The 20,140-nt window shown below is 40.2% G+C and overlaps 1 protein-coding gene across 14 annotated transcripts in view; it reads left to right on the forward strand.

The window, feature by feature from the left end:
- Positions 1–20,140, forward strand: part of SORBS1 (sorbin and SH3 domain containing 1) — a 162,720-nt gene that overhangs the window by 27,513 nt on the left and 115,067 nt on the right. For 10 of the 14 annotated variants that reach the window (XM_088169005.1, XM_088168978.1, XM_088168985.1 and 7 more), the window contains one exon: positions 12,943–13,001. The gene's annotated coding sequence lies outside the window, so the exon portion shown is untranslated. Of the gene's footprint in view, positions 1–6,845; positions 7,209–12,942; positions 13,002–20,140 lie in introns of those variants that run through there. The other 4 variants (XM_088168996.1, XM_088169015.1, XM_088168980.1 and 1 more) reach the window with 2 other exon arrangements.

The raw sequence follows: 20,140 nt of genomic DNA on the forward strand, positions 1-20,140 counted from the left end.
GTATGGGAAGATGGGGAAGAGCTAGTTGTTGGTGACCCAGGTGGGTAGTCAGGGCTCTCTGGACTGTGTGGACGACAGGCTGATAGAACCAGAGCAGCCAGCTTAAGAGAGTTGCTGCCAGGTAGGATGTAAGGTGTGGAGGTTTGTTTCAGTGGAGGATGGTATGAAATCCTAAGCAGATTTGTCTAGAGTATCTTTACAGGTCTTAAGCTATGCCTTGTACAGAGTGATTACTTTTCAAATGTTCTCTGTGGTCCATCTCAGGATATTTTTTCCTTCAGACCATATTTTCAGGGTGATTGCATTCCATACAGTGATTATAGACAGCCTCAGTCCTTTTGGTCCCAGAAGATTTTTTGGGAGAGTTTCTCAAGTGGATGATTTACTGTCCCCTGCCCTGTTCCTTCTCCAACAGAGCAGAAATTTAATGACCTTAAAGCTAATGCACTCCAGTGTCTCTGGATGGAGATAGCAGCATTTTTGCCAATGTAGTTTTGGAGCATTAGTCTCCCTTTCATTTCTAACATATTTTTGGGATGCTTTTAACAGAAATCATGACCTTAGAAGCATCTGCTGGAAACTAGTCACTCCAGACACAGTGGAGAGATGAATTTTGCTCCTCATGCCATGGTACCCTCCCTCTGTGAAGCTGGAGCAGTTTCCTATGTGTAAATAAATGGAGAGCAGGTGATCCTCTGGCGTAATATAAACCTTTCTCTATCTTGTTTTAATCAGACCACTGAAATTCTTTTATTTATTAAATTGTCTCCTAATCAGTGGCTACTGTTATATGTCAAAAGATTTAGGAACAAATTTCACATGTCATTTAATATCTGAAACTTTCAAAAATTCTCTTATAATGAAAAAAAATTGACTTATTTCTTGACATTACTGTATTACTGCAGTTTTTTCTTCACAAATTTCTTGCTTATGTGAATATAAAATTTGAAATAAAACATAAAAGTTGAATATTCAGTGTTGTGAATATAAGGACTACATCATTCTGGCATATAATTAATAGGATTTGTTTGAGTCACAAATAATTGACTCTGTACTGAGGTGAACATATGAAGATATCAGTTCTTGGCATTGGTGCATTTCCATTGTATGGGGTTAAGAGTCAAATCTGCAAATGTAAAATCTAGATCATGTGGGCAGTACTCCCGTGGTACATTTGTATTGAAAATTGTTTTACCTGAAACAATTTAAGGAATTATAGAAATTACAACACTTAAGGTATTAATGATATTGCATCTAATTCTTAATAAGAATTAAAAATTAAGTTGATGCACCTGGTGGAGAGGTGACCCACTTGGTGGATGAGGAGAAGGCTGTGGATGTTGTCTACCTGGACTTCAGCAAGGTCTTTGACACCATTTCCTGGAAAAGCTGGCAGCCCATGGCTTGGACAGGTGGACCCTTTGCAGGGTCAGGAGCTGGCTGGATGGCCAGGCCTAGAGAGTGGAGGTGAAGGTGCTGCATCAGGCTGGCAGCCAGTCACTGGGGGTGTTCCTCAGGGATCAGTGTTGGGCACAGTCCTGTTTAACATCTTCATTGAGCAGCTGGATGAGTCCTCCATTAGCAAATTTGCAGATGACACCAAGTTTCAAGAGTGCTGAAGATCAGGAGGACTCTGCAGAGGGACGTGGACAGGCTGGATAGATGGGCTTAATTCAGTGATACAAGGTTTAACTAGACCAAGTGCCAGGTCTTGTACGTTGTCCACGACCCCATGCAGTGCTACAGGCTGGTGGCAGAGTGGCTGGACAGCAGCCAAGGAGAAGGGGACCTTGGGGGTTCTGGTTGACAGCCGCCTGAAGAGGAGCCAGCAGTGTGCCCACATGGCCAAGAAGGCCAATGGTGTCCTGGCCTGTATCAGGAATAGTGTGGCCAGAAGGACTAGGAAGTGAGTCTTCCACTGTACTTAGCACTTAAATGCTGTGTCCAGTTCTGGAGCCCTCAGTTTAGGAAGGATGTTGTGATGCTGGAGTCCATAGAAGGGCAACAAGTCTGGTGAAGGGTCTGGAACACAAATCCTGTGAGGAATGGCTGAGGGAGCTGGGGTTGTTTAGCCTGGAGAAAAGGGTGCTCAGCAGAGACCTCATCACTCTACAACTTCCTGAAAGGAGTCTGTAGGCAAGTGGGGGTTGGTCTCTTCTCCCAGGCAACCAGTGACAGGACAAGAGGACACAGCCTTAAGCTGTGCCAGGGCAGGGTTAGGCTAAACATTAGGAAGCCTAATGAAGAAGCCTGTGAAGAAATTACTCATAGAAAGAGTGACTGGGCATTGGAATGGGCTGCCCAGGTGGTGGAGTCACCATCCCTGGAGGTCTTTAAGAAGACTGGATGTGGCACTCAGTGCTATGGTCTAGTTAGCAAGGTGGTGTTCGGTCATAGGTTAGACTTGATGATCTGAAAGGTCTTTTCCAACCTAGCTGGTTCTGTGACTTTGTGTAATCGCACTACTGTAAGTTTAGGGCAATAAAATTTAGAAGGAAGGTACTGGGTACACTATAATGAAGATAGAAGTTTGTGTGGGATCTATAGCTAAGAGATGTATTTGAAGGTTGAAACTCTAGTGTTGGCAAGTAAAAACAGAAAGAGGAGAAGTAGAACTATGTGTCTATTGTAATAACAATACAGTGTTACACTATAAACTGGTGTAAAGCCGTTGACTGAAGAAGGTACTCTTAACTGTACTTGTTGAAAATTCAGTCTTTTGAGCCTATACATACTCCAATTAGTGCTGCTAATATAAGAAGTTAGCTTATGTTTGAAAATGTTCCCTTAGTTTTCCAGATGGTGCCCCAGATATGACAGAAACTTCCCCAATGAATTTTGCCTTCCATGGGCTGATAAGAATCTGTTTATTAAAGGCTTTAAATCTTCTCTTTTTATATTCATGTTCTGCTTTGGCCTTGTTTATTCACGACTGAATGCCTCTGATTATTTTAGCCGTTGTGTGTTCAGGATTTGATGCTTTGCATAGTAGAACTGGAATAAACTGGCTGTGCTATAAGATGTTCAGTGTGTACTTAAGACAATGACCACTTAGCTGTCTCATTTCCTCAGTAATATTTTAAAGATTAATCATAGAGAACAGTGTAGGCCAAGAAAAATACAGTTGAAATAGATTTTTCTTCATGATGTTTTGCTTGGACTCAATATTTTGATAACTTGGTGCAGAATGCACAACAACCAGAATGACTTGTTCTTGTGACTGAAATTTGGATGAGCAGCAATAGAGCAATTCTTAAATATGCAAGATTAAATTTGTTGAACCTGTTTCTTGGCCTTTGACGAGATTGCAGTAAACAGAATGTTTAATACATCTGGCAGAATTGCAAATGCTTCCCTTGGGATTGGAGGGGTGGCCACTCATTTGATAAAACCCAGGCAGAGGCAAAAGTATAGACTTCCAAGCAGATGAAGCAATGGCCTCTCTGTCAGGGAGATTACCAGGTTGTTGGTCTCTTTCTGAAATAATATATTGGTATGTTTTGTTTTGGCTTGGTTTGTTTTTATTCTGACAGGCAATCAATAAATCTTAACTGAGTAGCTGTGAATGAATGAGTCATGGGATCAAATAAATTTGAAGATGAGTATTTAGACTGTTGTTTGTTTGAATACTTAGTAATACAGCAGGGAAGGACTGGGGGGAATTTTGATCTTACCTGGTGTGGATTTGACTGGGATTTGGGGAGAGACAGCATGTCACATGCATGCTGTGTGCTTATAATCTGAGCACTATTTAAACCCTGGATGGGGGAGATGCCTGGGAGGGGGAGGACTGAAGCTCCCTGAGGATGGATTGCCTGTGTGCAAATTAAGACAAATCCTTAGCAGGGTTACCTAGTCAGTGCCCAGACCTTTGCCAGGCCATGTTTCTCAACAGTTATGCCTCAGCTGGGTAAATACACCCTTTGAACAAGGACCATATTTGACAACTGAAATAATATTTGTCATGCTTTCAGGCTCAAGCACAAACCAAAGCCCTAAAACATGCATCTGAGATGTCACCAGTCAGTCTTGTCTGTGCTGTGGTAGCTCTTCAAGTATCCTCAATATCTCCTTTATTCCATGTACATTTTTTGTTACCTTCTTCGACCTTTTTTCTTATTGCTTAATCTTTTATAGATCAGGTTGAAGAGAATATTCAATTCTACCACTCTGATGTGGTGTCATTTCCATCATTAATTACATAAACCCTTTGCATAAGATTGTTCAATTATTTGTATTGTGGTAGTGTCTTAGACTTGTCTGAAGGTCTGCATGGATTTTCACAAGTCCAAAAGTGTGTATTGCCAAGAAGAAAGACATTAGACCTACTTTGGCCTATCTTGCTTTTCGTGTAGAATGAATATGAAATTCATATATATATATATATGGTACAGTTCCACTGGTTTTGAAAGCAGATTATAGTGCATCTGAGAGTCAGAGAGGGCATAAGGCCTGTCTGCTTCACTAAGTTATTCAATATTGCAGCTGGAGATGAGGAGGCCATATGCAGTGTGCTGTCCCTGCATGACACAAAAGATTTCATTTGGCTGGGACTGCCTCAAGCTGTCACAGGTGTTCTTCTTTCATTTACAATGGCTCCATTAAAATATAAATGACTGCATTTATTACATCAGCTCTTTTTCCTTCTTTGGAGTACCCCAGCTAAAGTTACATTACACATAACAAATGTTCTTGCTCCCTTGAGAATTAGTTTAATTACTGATGTAGGTGGTTAAAAGATCTATTGCGTCTGAAATGTTAATTTTATCATGCTTTAATTAAGAGGTCAAGTGTGAAAGGCTGCAGAATACCTCCCACTTAAAGATGCTGAATAGAATGGTGGGGGTAGAAGGCACTGATATGATGAGGCTTTTACTGTCTGTAGGAGTATCAGCTTTCCCCTGTGCATCTCATTACTATGAAGTGGGCATCTGGAAATACATGCCAATTTCTATTTGCTCATTGTGTTTTCTGCCATTAAAGGCATTTTCCATCCAGAGTCTTTGAAGCTCCAAAACAGCTCGTCTCTTTTTTAAAGATGATGGTCACTGCTCTATCACTCATCACCAGTTTCCATAGCAAATGTCAGAACTGTATTCTCTTGTCCAGTGTGTTTGAAGAACTGCAAGTATCCCTGTGCTGTGGCACATGTGGGGCATGTGTTCACCAGCAGACCTCAGTGCTACTGTCTCTGAACACGCAGTTGCTCCTTGCTTATGTCTCACTGTGAGCATGGACAGATTCCTTTTGGCATTTGGTTTGAAGGTCTTGTTTCTAGCTAACTCCAAAAACAAGGAAATGGACTTGGAAAACATTCAGGGAAAAAGTGGGCAGGCAGAAGGGAATGTCTCATAACAAGTTTAGAGAGAACTAGACAGTAGGAATTCCTTCCAGTAGGGCATCTGGGACATTTTCCACTGAGCTTGTTATGTTTGCCCCAGCAGCTGAGCAGCAATGGCATAGATAAGAGCAGGTGTTCACTGGCTAATGTTTGAAGATTTTCTTGAGACTGACTTACTGCACTTTTAGAAAAATTAAGTGACCAAGTAAAGCAGTACTGAGCAGCTTTAAATATGACAGTTAATGATTTTTATTTACTCCTTTTTCATTGCTTACTGTCTATGTGAATTGCTGATTCATTGAGCTCTTCTATGATATGTATATGGAAAGTATCTTTTCAGAAAATTTCTTCTTGGACTTTTTGATACTGTTTTTTCTGTGGTGGTCACTTTTCTTGTTTTTAAAGGGTAATAACAGTTCAGCTATGCCACTGACTTCTCTGCATCCCTGGAGAAAGATTGGTGTAATACTGGAAAAACACAGAGTTAAATATTAACGTCCACTACTGAATGTTCCCACTGAAAAAATCAGGAACGTTTCCAAGCAGTGAAAGCAGACTTTCCTTTCCTGTAGTCAAGTTTTGCTGCTTAACTTCCAAAACTACAGCTTGCCTGGTAATTGAAGGTAGTTAAAACTAGAAATTCGGAATCCTCTGTTTCTTAAGTGCTCTCACCCAGGCTGATTCTTGCTTCCAGGTAATAGGGCAAGAATCTCATGCAGTGAATTAGTGCTGAAATGTATAATAAGTTTTTTCAAGGTAAGAGAATGTTTTTTTTTTTCCTTCCCTCTGTACTTCATCTTGCAAATAGAAGTTCCATTCTTGCTCTTTTGGTCAGAAATGTCATTTTAATAAATGTTGTGATTTGAGATTGATGATACAGTAACTCCTTAAGGCAGAAAGCATACTTAGAAGTGGTGTTCCTCTTAGGTTATGAACACACATAGCTGCCCAAATTTGTACTAGCTGAGGACCTAATCAGCTAAGGCCACAAATGCAGCATTTCCTCCTGCTGACTTGAAATGTCACCACCAATCTCTGCTGAGATAAAAAATGTGCACAAAGGAAATAGTTTTAAGGAAGAGGAGGATTCTTTCACTTTTAAGAGTTTCAAATATTTAGAACACGTATTTATTCTGTCCTGCTGGTTGTGTCAGGTGTCAAGACTTCTGCCTCAGGGCACTGGGAATCCCTGCTCAAAGTGTTCTCAAGGTGTTAAAACTCTAATCTTTGTAGAGAGCTCAGGTATCAGGTGTGGTAAAGCAGGAGCAGTAAAGCCCAGAAAGGACTAGATTGATTAATGAAATGGTAGGGTGGTATTGCTGAAGCTTCTTTCTGTATATGTAAAAACTATGCTTGATGATATGGACTTAATCCTTCAGAAATAAATCATGCTTTTTGTTTTAAGTCTGATTCACTTCCATTTACGCAATAGCATCCCAAAGCAAGAGTGGTCTTGGCATTTGCATGAGGCACATGCTTCTGCCCACAAACAGCCAGTCAATAAAAATAAGCCATGCAAGGCACGAATTGCTTAGAGATGGAAGAGACCTATTAGGCTATCTAGTCCTCCTGCATGCCAGTGAGGAATTGCTTCAGCTGGATTTGCTTTAAAGGGTAGATGAATAGCTGAGTAAAACACAGAATCCCGTTTTCTGTATGATATGGCTTTTATGCTTCTGGTTTTACATGTACATCTAGCTTTGAACCTCATAAGCAGCAATATTCCAGGAAATTTTTTCCAGGCTTTTTTATTTAGAGTGTAACAGTGGTCTGAACAGAAACTGTTCTGATTGCACAGATGTGCAGTTTTGCTTTATGGAGTGATTTTTACCTCATCAAAGGAGAACAGGAAGAAAGGCAAAAATCTGTGAGTATGGCTATCTATGAGAGCGTGTGTGCATGTGTGTATTTGACAGAGCAAGAGGTCTGTCTGTGTTAGATCAATTGTGAGAATAAATTCTACCACTTTGCCTGGCCTTAGGAGGGGATTTTACAAAGGTAACCCATTGGGAGGAGAACAAAGGCCTCGCTGCATTGTGGCCGTGTGTGACAACTGGTAATGCTAAAGCCAGCTCCCATTTCCTATTAAAGTAGTGTCTCGCATGTTCGTGGAGCACAGGCAGCGATGCAGCGTGATTCAGCTCATTGGGAGCTGATGCATCTACTTCTGACACAGACAGAAGATCTCTGCAGTCAGAAAGGCAGAAAAACATGTTGGTGCTGCTGTTCTAAGGAACTTCATCTGGTGATTGGACTGAGAATTGCAGGCACATTTGTTTCATTGCTTTAGTTTTTTTGCATTATTCCCCTTTTGTCTTTTATTGTTTCCTTACCAGTATTTGAATAGAAAAGGAGCTCTGTGGTAAATTATGTCCACGCCCCACTTCTTTCCAGACCTGACATGTTTATATATACAAAGAATTATGGTGGAATTAAAGAGAGGACCAAAGAAGCTCAGGAATTCTTTCGTAAAGCTTGCCACATTTTTAATAAATGGGCATATAGAAGAGGGAGTGAAATCTGTTGCTCAATACCATAATAGGCAGTGCAATGCCTTTGCCTCTCTCTGTCATCCTTAACAGACAAATTTATTTTTGGTAATGAGACATTTATCTCTTTCGCATCTATTAAAAGTCAGTTCTAGTGTCAAAAATCAGTTGGAAATAACATGAAGTTTAATGATGAAATGTGTTTATTTTGGATGCTTGTCACAGCTCCATCAAATCCTGGGGATCCTTTTTCACTTTGTTTTGGTGTATTTTTGCCTTGCTGCAACATGTGTCCAGATGATCTCGCTGTTTTTCTGAGAGAACCATACAGTAGTGTGACTATTTAGACTGTGTAAAGAAGTTTAAAGAAATAACTTTCAGGACAATAATTAACATACCGTCATTTTAAGTAATTGTTTTCCAACACTTTTCTGTGTGTGGATCCTTTAGGAGTTTTTTTTAGCAGCAGATCCCTCTCTATCTGACTTAAATCTATTGAAAACAGACTTGCTTTTATTCATGGTCACCTTGAAGCAGTCCACAAAAAAAAACACGTATAAATAGCAGCCTGGTTGGACTCCTCTGCTGCTGTAGAGAAAGAGTCCACATAGAAGTAATTGTGGTAAAATAAAGCTATTAGTCAGAAAATATGGGCTCTGCATGTATTTCTGGTCCTGACACAATTCATTTTTCCTGATTGTGGACTGAGTACTTAATGTCATACTTATGCAGGTCAACAAGCACTTTCCTTAACCTGTCTGTATAGAAGCTTGTGTGGGTGCTAGATGAATGCAGTGGGGGGGGCTTCTGTTGGCATTTTTTTTAATCCCATGGGATTTATTATACCTTTCAATGGGTTTTCAAACTGTTGTATAGCATTCTGCAGGTGGAATGTAATTTTCCTAGGGAGGTCTAAAGTACTTGACAACTGGTGTAAAAACAACTCCCTCCTTTTAGGTTTATAAGTATAATTCCTTTAAAGAAGCTGTCTGGTGCCTTAAGCACCTCCATCTTGTTAGTTATAAAAGAGGGGGAATGGCCAGGATATCAGAAAGGCTTGTTGATGTGAAGTGACCCTGAAACTTATTCCAGGAAGTTTATTTTCAGAAAGTGTTGATTATTCATACTTTGAGAACCCTTTAAAGTATTTATGATTCATACCAGACACTCCTTTCAATCTTAATTGACACCCATCTCATTAAGGTGACAAAAGACTAAATACATTGATGCAAGGAATGTTTTGACTTTTTAGCTGATAAAGTGCTAATTATAAGAACAGCAACCTGTCTAGTAACAGAAGTACAGATAACAAACATTGGAAGGTTACTATTCCAGAGGAGTTACGTCAGCTGGCTTCATGGATGAAACATCTTTTCCATGGAAGAAATTGCATCCTACATGGAAGGGATTCTCTTCTGTACTGTACAAATCCTACAATTGTCTTTACCTACCCATTTCCTTTCACTCTTCCGTTCTTGCACAGAAGTTATTCTCCTCATTTGGCTCCTGCTGTACTATAAACAATGCTATCCTTTCTTCCCCCTATCGTCCTACACCCACTTTTGAAGAACTATGGTTGTTAAGATTACAGTGCTCACAAGGCTAGAGGGGGAGGAAAAAGTGTCCCTTCATCTTCCTTTAGGGATCTTCTATTGTTCTTTGCATTACATAAGTAATTTTTTCCAAAGGCATGTTCATGTTCATTTTAATACCTTTCAACATAAACACTACTGCTGTGCTTCTTGATGCTCTTCCTAGCTTTTTGTTTAAAAAGGCAATGAAAGTTAGCGATTAAATTGGAGAAAATTATTTATTCTCATTGTATACTGTGAGTAAAACCTTCAGTACCTTGCACAGGGACTGCTTTGTGATGAAAAGGTACAAGTGCTCCAAAATGGCAGAGGCAGTGACACTGCTCTGTTCCATCTCCTTCCTCCCTTCTCCCCAGCACTCAGGTTTTACAGACATGGATGCTGACTCTGATGTGTCACATACACTGCAGAACCAGGCATGTGTCTTTCACAGGCAGTGTGTGGAAAATGACAGCCATCACATTATTTCAAGTGGTACAGAAGTCATTCTTTCATGTGCCAAACTACTTTTTGCAGGCAAGAGTTGGCCCTGTGTTAGACTCTTGTGGGTAGAAGGATGGATACACATGGTCTTTGTTTTCTAATAAATGTGTGATTCTGTACAGTGTGGGTTTTTTTTTGGGGGGGGGGGATGTTGTTTGGTTTTGTTGGTTTCTTTTAAACGTGGATCATATTTGGCAGCATGTTTGAGCTATGGAGTTCAGCTTCATAAAGTTCTAGTGATTATTCCAGGGCTCTCACCATGTCTCACCCAGCTTTGTCAGATACATTCTGTTTGCCAGGTCTTCTACCTGGTTTATGCTTGAATACTTAACAGGTATCATCTGTGCTTAACAGAAGCATCATCTGGGAGGTTGAACAGTGCACAAGGGAGAAGTGAAAAGCTCACAGTGAACAATAATTAGGAGGTACAGCAAAAGATGATTTGATAGTTATGAATGAGGTTTCTTCATGAAGGAAGGTTGCCCAGAATAGCTCCTCCTACTTGCAGCAACTTCCAGTACTGTATCATCTTTAGTGATGGTATTTAGGATATGTATTTTTGCTGCTTCAACCTGGATATCCAAATATTTCACATTTCTAAGTAATTTAGAAATTTTGATTTGGCTCCATTTTGCATGCTCCTTAATTTAAAAGTTGATAATTTGGATACACTGTACTCTCATTTTGCTCAAATTGTTTGGAGGCTGCATAGTTGCCACCTAACCAAAAAGACTATTGTAGTTGCCAGAAAGGAAATCTCTGCATATTTTGCCCTCACCAGATCCTTTTACAGGGAATGGGTGGCATCCTGGATACTGTTTCTTCAAGCTGTAAATCAGTTTAAAAGCAGAATTTCATTTTGCTGTTACTGCCTTTCTGGCTGTTTGGAATGTAGTTGCAATGTGTGTCTGATCTTCAGGGATATCCGTAGGAAGCATGTGTTACTGATTGAACTTAATTGGACTTTCAAAGAATTTCTCCTTCATTGCAGACCAATGGAAAGAACAGTCCTTTGCCACTCTGAATTAACATTAGATAAGAATGGTTCATGTCAGAGTTACTTATCTAATGGCAACACCTACAATTGCTGCTATTCATGATAATGTTTGCTCCAGTATACTTATATCCAGGTTTGTGGCTGTTTTGTGGTGCATGGACGATCCATGATTTTTCTTGAGCAATCCTGCTGGAATTGCTATATGTGTCTCACTCACTGTTCTCAGCTTTTGACTCTATATTCTAGCAGAAACCACCCAGGACTTTATTTTCTGAAGAGGTCTGAATTTTATTTTGTCTTGTTTTGTTTCTCTTTCCAGACCCATTTATTTGTGTGGCTGAGGGTAGGGCATGACTTGAGTTTAAAAGCTTTTATGCAGGTAAACAGTCTGTCACATTATAGGCAACGTGTAGTCAGCATTTGCCCCTCAGAAATTAATACAGGGTGGAGGTGAAACTGTATTTTCCTTAACAGCACTGGCATCAGAGCAAAAAATAGACATTGGATAGGTATGATCTAGAGTAAGTATAGGACAGAAATGGAAAATACAGCTGTGCCATTGGTAGCGTGCCTCTTTTTTTTTTTTTTTTTTTTTTTTTTGTTATTAGAGTTCCTTTGCAGGGAGGCCAGCACATGGGTAGAACAGGGTTCCTCTTCCCACTTTACTGACAGTAAGTGAGAAATTAAGCACTGAATGACACAGGAAGACAGAGAGCCAGGCCAGGCATGCAGGCAAAATGTGTGCTGGTAGAAGAGGCTTTAGGGTGTCAGTGGTGCCAAATGATACCTGGCTGGTATGCCCAGTGGTGTTATGGCATGGCTGCGGGTTACACTATCCAGAGTGGTGGGGTTTTTGTACTGACTCGAGGGAAACAAGGGTCAGAAACTGAGGACAGGGTGAAGAGCACTAAGGTGTTCCTAGCCCCAGTCTTGGGAGCCAGAAAGCAGTGAGGCATGTTGCTTTCTGAGACAGAGGAAGAGGTGGGAAAGTTGAAGGGCATTTTACCCCCCATAGCAACATTGTGACAGGGAGGGAAAAATTCTTCACTGACTGGCCTACCAGTAAGAATATATCAACATATGCATAAGTCTTGTGATTGAAAAAAGGACCAGTAGGTTAGAAAATATTGGAATCCTAGAATGGTTTGGCTGGAAGGGACCTTGAAGATTGCCTAGTTCTGAGCCCCACACCATGGGCAGGGAGACCTTCCACTGGAGTAGTAGCACACCCACTGTGTCTGTACAAAGGGGTATCCACAGGCTGTGTCCTTGGCAAGTGCCAAAGAAGGCACCCGACTAAATAGTAAAGGCCAAAGTTCTGAGACAGATTTCTTTGTATATGAGAATGTTTGTACTATCCTGCCTCTCAAGTAACTTTGAATTAAACACAACATAGTAAAAGTAATATTAGAACATTCATATACATCAGTCAAGCTGTCATTTTTGTGGCAAGCTAGGAAAATTTAGCTCTTCCAGATTTCTATGGTATTTTTAGAAAGTTTAAAACACTCTTGAAAACATTAAAATACAATGAGTAGAAGTTACTTTGCATAAGTTGCATGCAGAGTGTTTTCATATTTGTCTTTATTTTAACCTGTTACGGAATCTAGTACCTTCTTGACACCAAGTGAGTCTGAGTAAGATGTATTAGATCAAAACATATTCCTGTCTCCAAATGCTAACAGCAGCACATTCAGTTCTCTGGATTTCAGCAGCTAAAGTAGGTGTTGCAGAATTTTGGCACTGCTTCTCTTTACAGAATGATAAACACAAATTATGTTGCCTTGGGTTTCATATAGACATGGAGGATCTTGTCTTATGAAAGCTGATTCATAGACAAATGGTGACTGTGAGCTTTAAAAGATAACAAGGCTAGTTGAACTGATGGGCTAGAAATAATTGTCAAATTTTCTTGCTTACCCCAGGGTGGTAGTTTCTTTTATTTTAAACTGAGAGAGCATTTTACTGTTTATTTTTTTCCTAACAGTTGCATAAGATTATTGTATTCTATAACACTTGCTGTTTTTTTTTCTTTTCCAGGAGGACTCCAGAACATACCTGTAGAGCTGCAGCTTCTGTTTCTCCGAGCTCTGCCAAAGGTATGCAAATGTATGTTATTCTCCTCTGTGTTCATCTAAATTGCACTATGGAAATTTCCAGAAAAGTAACATTCAAATCTATTGGCAGGATATGACTACTTCCGTGATTTTTGAATGCAGTGTTTCAAACACAATTCAAAGGTCTTCTCCAGAGAGTTGCATTGAATCAGAACTAAGCTTGAGAATTCAAGTTAATGCATACAACAGCCATCATGCTGCTTGTACACTGTTGTAAGTGGCATTCGAGTTTAAGCTCTCTGATAATAGATGGCAGATGTTTCAGAGGCTGAAGAACAAGAACAGAGCTGTTTAAGAGCAGGTGGACACTGGTTTCAAAGTGTCTGTTAATTAATGATTCCACATATAATACTCTAACTCCTGAGCAAAAAATGTGGCATAAGGGAAGCACTGTCTCCTTCCCTTGCCAAGTCTGGGAGTCTTCCTCACTCTCTGCAAGAATGTCTGGGTTTCTAGTTGGGCACTGAATCAAGACTGTACTGTTCCTCCTCAGCAACTGGGTACCTGAAGGAATTTTACCAGGAGAACTGCCTAACATAGAGAAAGTGGTTTCAGCAAAATGTGTAAAGTTTTGACCTAAAAATAGGATAATATGATAAATAAGAACCCGATGTTCAAAGGTTCAAAGCTGTCTTTGCTGTCTAGTTGGTTGTATAACTTGGAATAATTGAAATAGCTTTTATGGTGATAATTATTAACATATGATTGCAAAGTTAAGAGTAAAGAATAGTGTTTTTCTATAAATGTCACTGTAAATGCCCATAATACAGCATAATAATTTTTTTAACAAATGTAAAGTGCCATGTAGCCTAATGATTTATGTATATATATAAATATATATATATATAAAAGCAAAATTCCTGAGTAAAATTCTAATTTCTAATGAGCTGTACATGTCAGCTTGACAGTGCCTGCTTAGTAACAGAAAGCAATATATGATGAGGAACAGTAGGACTCTTTCTTGGGTTTAATCATATTTTTGAGGTTTTTTTCTTCCCTTTGAACAGAGGGTGGGAAGTGGTTCCTTTGAACTATTGTACCACATAAGCTTTGACTGCAATTTTTATTCCTCTCTGTACATTTTAAGTATACACTACCCTCTTATAGCTGGAGCTGGTGGTGGCCTGGGTTCTCAATGAGCCATAGGAAGGGAAGGTTCTGGTTCTCTCTTTCAGTGGTACAGGAAATGTGAACATTTTCTAGCTCTGCATTTGCAATGCCGGATATTCCCTGACCCTGGATGAATTCACCAGTGTTTTTCTGCCTCCACAGACCCCTCTTTTCAGTGTGGAAGAAAGAACTGAGAATGAGTCGGAATTCATTTCCACAAAGTTTTCCCAAGTAATTCTCAGCCACCCATGGGTTTTCCTGGAAGACTGGTATACAATAGGCCTTTGTCTCCAAATGGATTTATTTATTATTTTTGAATCTAAATGCCTAGCTTGACCCCAATTTTAAAGGGCTTCTTAGTCCCCAAGGCTTACCAGTTCATCCTTGAAACAAACCTTTAGAAGACATGACTTTTCTGTGAACACACAAGGCATCATAATTTAGTTCATACCAGAATGAATGCAAAATACTCAAATCATATCTGAGTCCAAATTGATTGCATTTTAAAGAAACCAGAGACAAAGCAAAAGATCTATGAAAGCAGTTTTATGGTTTCTAAAGAAACACATTGTTGTGAATTAGGTGTGTATTCCCTGACAAAACTAATTCATGGGTGGAGGGCACACTTTCAGCAGCAGGTTCAGCGTTCCTACAAGCTGTGAGCTCTGAATTGATCATGTAAGATTAATTGCTCAGTTTCCTATTCTTTTGATTATTTATTTGAGTACTTGAAACTGTGTTCTTTACAGGCAATATAAAACAACAAACAGATCTCCATCTTCTCTTTGTTTCAAATTCATTTGCATTAAGCACAAAGGCATTGTAGCACTTTCCCAGCTCATGATGCAGTAGTTAATATAATTTGAAAATAATGTTCCTCAAACAATGAGGGCTTCACCAAAAGATTTACATTCTCCTGTGAAAATCCTCTCACATGTGAGCCCTGATACTTGATGAGCTGGAAAGTTCATGAAAATTATTACATCTTTAGTAGAAATGTTCCTGACACCAGTTACAGCAGGTAGAGAGCTGGGGACAGGTTTTGGTGCAAGTGCTGAACATTTGCAACTGGGTGGGAATTTCTGTAAAGAATTCAGCTTTCAGTCATATAGGGACAGATTTTCTAAAGTGTTTCTGTACTTATCTTTCTGAAAACCTCTGTTCCTAACTCATTTGCAACAAGCAGCCTTTCTCCTCCCTGCCCCTTTCTTTAGATCTGTAATAACCACCACTTGATGAATTATGCACACCTTTCCTCCCAAGCAGATCATAATTTACACCAAATCTGAACTCTGGAAATTGTGTTGGTTACAAGTAAATAGATGTTGACTAGTACTGAAATCTTGCCATGCATAATCTTGAGCATGAGAGAAGAGATAGTTATTAGCTTGTCTGTTCTACTGCCAGGCTGATGTAGCTGTGGTCCTGCAATGTATTTCTGTACTGCTTGGTCCAGTCTCCTTTTCAAGACTGTAGTGGTGACATATGTTTTATGTCACAGAAGAAACTGTATAAAGTGCAACAGGTTTCACTGCTATTTTTCCTAATCGAGTTGTCTTTTGCTTGAACTTGCTCCTACCAGATTTAGCTATTCTTCTTTCTTAATGCACACTGCCAGCTGGGAAAACCTTCTCAGTTCATCTCTTAGTCAAGTTCTCTTTCAAGGCTAAGACATCAAGAGTACTATTATTGAAACTGTATTATAATTAATAGGAAAGGGAACCTGATCCTAGGATGCAGTATTGGAAGTGGATGGCTGGATGGGCACCCCCCAGTACTCCTTATTTCACAGCCCCTACAGGCACACCACAACAGTATATCTTTATATCCTTGGATTTCATGGCAACAGGGCACAAGTTGTTAAGATTATGGGATAAGACTTGTCATCACCAGTCTCACCATTAGGAACAACCTGATATAGAAACAACAAACCCCAAAGTTTTCCTTTCACACAAATTGTGGAAATTTGTGATGTGGTTGGTTTGTCTCCATGAGTTCTAGCATGAGACTCGATGACACATAGGCCTGACACTCCTGCTGTCCTTGTTGCATTTTCTCCATTAGCATTACTTTTCATTGGCCCTGAGGCCAAGACATCATTCATTCATTCATTGCTTGAGCAGTTGCTGCTTGTGTGATGTGCTTGTGCTGGTGAATCATTCAGCTCCTGTTTGGTGCCTGAAATGAAAACTGTGCATCTGATCTGCCAGTAGGGTTTCTATTTCACAAATAGTTCAGGACATGATACAGTCAAGCCCACAGGAAAATCATGCCAAGACCAGTGTGAAAAGAGGACAAGACCATTCTATGCTCTTCAGCCATCATTAAGGAGAAAGCGAAGATATGGAAGATTTGTTTAAAATGTTGTGACCTTGGGAGTCTGGAGATAGATAACAGAGAGGAGATAAGGTACAGTGGCTGTAGCTGAATGCAAACACATCCATAATGCTAAGCTCTCAAACTCTATCCTGTTTCAAACATGGAAAGAGTAGATAAGGCCATTTCCGGTACTGTGATGGCTCATTAGACTACTTCAGCTGTTGGATCCTTTAGCTTTGAAAGTGCAGTGTCACGAAAAACTGCATTTTGTTTTATTCCAGAAGCTTCTGACAGTCAGCAAGGATTGTATCCAAACAGTTCACTGTGTATTAGCACACAGCTTGTTCCAGCAAATGCATTAGTACCTATTAAACATTTACACAGCAGCATAAAGTTAGACAAGGATTCACAAACATAAATAAGACCTGTTCTTTGCACTGTGGAGTCACCAGTCTCAATCCTGCCTAGATAATAACATAGAGAACAGCTGCTTAGAGGAGGAAGGGTGAGAAATGTCTGAAGGAAAAGTGATTTCTTAGAAGCTGGTGACTGGAGAAGGGGATTTACAGGTCTAGGAACTAACAAATCAGAAGGTGTAAAAAGAGTGAAAATGAGAAATGAAGCAAGATAATGAGTTTAGGAGGTAGTAAAGAATGGAAAAGAAATTGTTAACTATGAGATAAGCTTGAATATGAAATGGCCAGGAATGGATAGGAGAATTTTCTCTTGCCAGTTTTTAACATTCAAGCGATGTGTTCAGTATGCAGATCTGATAGAAAGTGTCTTGCAGGTATTGAGGATGGGACAAAATGGAATAACGTGTTTGCCTTTAAAAGCAGTTTGTATAGTTTCTTTGGTATGTCTTGATCAAAATGCAGGTTCTTTATTACTTTTTGGTCTTTGGAGCTCTACACCTTTTTTTTTCCTTCTCTGTGCTCCACCTGGGAAGCTTCATTTATTGTTTGGTGCTTCCAGAACTGAATTTCTTTTCCCTAGATTAATATTGAATTCTCGAGACTTTTCGCGGCTTTTCCTTTTTATTTTTAACAGCACTATCAAGGAATGAAAACCAAAGAGTGGTACATATATTTTTATCTGTTGCTTGCAATATGTTCTATATGGAAGCTACAGGAAACAGTGCATAATGAGCTTCCTGCCAAACGAAATCCAAATAAATCCCTAAGTCTAGTGAACTGTATAGGAAGAGAAAAATAGTGGTGTTATAGCATGAGCAGACATGGAGCAGAGCTGTCTAGGGCACTAAGTAGCCCAAAAAAACCCCCCAAACCAAAACCAAAAAAAAATTCAAGAAACCACAAAAACCCGACAAGTAATAAAAATACACCCTCAAAACCCCTGATGTTCTTTCTGCTCTTTGAAACCAAACCTGTCCAAGTGGAAGTGTACACGAAGCCATGAAATAGTTGGTGCTGAGAAAGAACTGCCATCACTTGTTACATTCCTCCTTGCAGTCTGTTGGCAGTATTGGGAGCAGCAGGACTCCCCAGCAATTTTGACACAGCCATATCTCATATCACATACAAACTTGACCATCTTGCTGGGGGACTTTTCACCTCTTAAAATGAATGAGTCCAAGTTCTTAGTGTAGTTCATGTCAGTATTACAAAATCAGGCAAGTTTCTGCCAATTTTGATTGGTGGTGCCTTGAAGTTTCATCTGAGATCTGGGCATAATGAAAGACTCCGAGTATAAAACCTTAAAAATATGTAGCATTAATGTAAACTTTTGCATGTTTATGAAAACTTTCACCAGAAAGTGAAGTGACACAGCTCAAGTCCTGGAGAGAGACTCTGGGTAGTGCAGAACATGAAGTGCAGGACTTTGCCTAGGGCTTTTCAGTGCCTACGCACCCATTTTGTTCCTGCAATAAATCTGCATGTGGCATTTGGAAAGCAAAACTTTTCTTCACCCAGTGCTACACTTAATATTCTCAAGACTATTCTCCCTCACCCCCACAGTAATTTTTAATATACAGATATCAGAGGAGTACTAAACATTTGGCTGAATGCAATAGCTTTTACTGGAGCCCTTGTGGTATGTGGGAAATCACATGCTGGAGAGCTACTTTTACAGAGACAGCAAATTCAGGAGTAATGCTGTCAGAAACGCTGTCCTGCCACCAGCTTTTGTTCTCTGACACGGTTGCCAGTGAAGCGAGGGGACTGGTCACGCTGTCTGCCCTGTCCCCTCTTGCCAGCTCTAGGCCATTTGTGAGGGACAAGCACCAGGGCTGCAGGGCATGCAGAAACAGCACAGCCACGGCTACTCCCTGCTCTGACCAAGACCAGAGTCAGGATTTTAAAGAATGAAACCCCTATTGACAGGTATTTTGTGGATTGTCTGTGGTTTAGGCAAAATCTGCATGACTTCAGTTTCTAGTTTCAGATTTGTAGGTGCTTGGGAATCTTCTGCCAGTCTCTCTCTTGGCAGGTTTTGGCTTAGATGCTCACCCATTCCTTGTGGCAGGGCTGGCCCACTGGCCATGGAATGTGGCTACTGCTCCTTTGGTACACTGATGACCATGTTCAGTACTTGGCCTAAAGTGAGTAGAGAAACAGAACATTGCACAGGAGGGGATGGAAACGCTGCACCCATCCCTTCCCTGCAAAACCATCTCTACATACGAGTGACTGGAAGTTGTAGTACCTTAGAATGGGTGTTACAGTACTGGAGTTTACAGTGGTGTTACAGTACTGGTCCAGCTGGACTTTATTGGTTTAGGTCTGATCTACAGTTAACATGAGCTTGTGAAACTGGCTTGAATTGGGCTGATATCAAAACCGATTTTTGAGAGATGAAGCAGAATGATGGTAATTTGTATAAATGTCTTGGCACTGTTGCCAAGGAAAGACAGATGGGGGAGAGAAGGGGGATGGGACCTGTGAAGTACCTATAAACTTAAGATCTGTACCTGTAAATAAGCCTTCAGTGGCAGCTAATAAACAGAAGGATGATTAGAAGGAAAAGTGGCAAGTGATACAGATACTAATCGTGCTGATATTTCCAAGAAATAAAATTTAATCTAGAAAGAAAGCCAAAAAAATGCCAAAGCTGATCATCTGAAGGTGAAATGGAAACTAAAGGCAGTACCAAGGTTAAGGTTTATTTTTGTCTCCTGCCCATGTATTATCATGGAGGAAAAAACAGAGGCAAAAACAGAACTAAGCTGGACAAGTTGATTAAGGGATACTTTAGGATTGGCTCTGAAGGATCAAGGAGATAGATTTTTACTTGCCTTAGAAAAGATGGGGGTGGGGAAGAAAATAGAGGGTGACACACGTGGAAAACATCTGGCCCAAGGAGGCATTTTAGAGTTAGCTTAGGCAGGAGGGAAGGAAGAGCAGCTGTGCAGTGTGCAGGGACCACCAGGGCTGCAGTGATAAACAGGAGAGAAAAGGAGGCAGAACTAGGATGAGGCTTCAGCCAAATCAAAGACACAGGCAGACTGCAGCTTTGTGACCAAGGGACCTCTCTGGTCTACAATGAAAATGTAAATTTGGAATGTCTGTGGGTACTGCACTGCCTTTGACTCATCCCAGGGAAAGGAACTGGGTGCTTTCTTTGGCTTTGTGCTGAAAGCAGAACAGGTGATAAACATACAGAACCTTTTATCAGAAGTGGTGTGTCCTTCATGGAGGGGGAGATATCATCCTGCAATCAGGAGGAAAATG

The sequence above is a fragment of the Sturnus vulgaris genome, chromosome 8 (assembly GCF_052056855.1).
Source record: "Sturnus vulgaris isolate bStuVul1 chromosome 8, bStuVul1.hap1, whole genome shotgun sequence".
Classification (NCBI taxonomy): domain Eukaryota; kingdom Metazoa; phylum Chordata; class Aves; order Passeriformes; family Sturnidae; genus Sturnus; species Sturnus vulgaris.